This window comes from Oryx dammah, unplaced genomic scaffold, assembly GCF_014754425.2.
Source record: "Oryx dammah isolate SB20612 unplaced genomic scaffold, SCBI_Odam_1.1 HiC_scaffold_29, whole genome shotgun sequence".
NCBI lineage: Eukaryota > Metazoa > Chordata > Mammalia > Artiodactyla > Bovidae > Oryx > Oryx dammah.
Window position 1 is genome coordinate 16,684,012 of NW_024070213.1, and position 1,363 is coordinate 16,685,374.

Consider the following 1,363-nt stretch of genomic DNA (forward strand, 5'->3'; position numbering starts at 1 on the left):
TACTGTATCAATGTGCTTTCAGTTAAACATTGCTCTGTCCAGGGATCCTCTTTTTTTTTTTTTTCTTATTTATTTTTATTGAAGTATGATGGACTTCCCTGGTAGCTCAGTGGTAAAGAATCCACCTGCCAATGCAGACATGGGTTTGATCCCTGGGTCGAGAAGATCACCTGGAGAAGGAAATGGCAACCCATTCCAGTATTCTTGCCTGAGAAATCCTGTGGACAGAGGAGCCTGGCGGGCCATGTGGTCACAGAGTCAGACACGACTTAGTGACTAAACAACAGCAACATTGAAGTAGAGTTGATTTACAATGCTGTTAATTCCTGAGCGATCCTCTTTTTAAAGTATGCACTTTTCAAAGGGGCATCCCTTCCTCCTTGGCATGGTTTAGTTTATTTCAGTTCAGTTCAGTTCATTTCCTCAGTCGTGTCTGACTCTTTGCGACCCCATGAATCGCAGCACACCACGCCTCCCTGTCTATCACCAACTCCTGGAGTTCACTCAGACTCACGTCCATCGAGTCAATAATGCCATCCAGCCATCTCATCCTCTGTCATCCCCTTCTCCTCCTGCCCCCAATCCCTCCCAGCATCAGAGTCTTTTCCAATGAGTCAACTCTTCGCATGAGGTGGCCAAAGAACTGGAGTTTCAGCTTTAGCATCATTCCTTCCAAAGAACACCCAGGGCTGATCTCCTTCAGAATGGACTGGTTGGATCTTCTTGCAGTCCAAGGGACTCTCAAGAGTCTTCTCCAACACCACAGTTCAAAAGCATCAATTCTTTGGCGCTCAGCTTTCTTCACAGTCTAACTCTCACATCCATACATGACCACTGGAAAAACCATAGCCTTGACTAGACGGGCTTTTGTTGGCAAAGTAATGTCTCTGCTTTTCAATATGCTATCTAGGTTGGTCATAACTTTCCTTCCAAGGAGTAAGCGTCTTTTAATTTCATGGCTACAGTCACAATCTGCAGTGATGGTACAGGTATTTGCTTTACAGTGGCAGCCTGAGAACAGAGTCCAGGCAAGGGCTGGGATCTCTGGTAAAAAGGTAAGGAAAAGGACAAAATTTTCAGTCTCAGATTTTCCGTGCCATTCTGTTCCCCTGAGGTGTCAGAGTAGCTTCTCTACCATCAGGGACATGTTTACACAGCCTTGCCCTTATGGTCCGTTGGGGCTTCCACCTTTGAAATCTATCCCAGGGAATGGGGAGCCTGGTGGGCTTCTGTCTATGGGGTCGCACAGAGTCGGGCACGACTGAAGTGACTTAGCAGCAGCAGCACAGCCAGGAAGCAAGCTTGGTCCTGGGCGCCACCTGCTGATAACCTTCCTCTCCTGCACCCTAGGCTGGAATGGTAC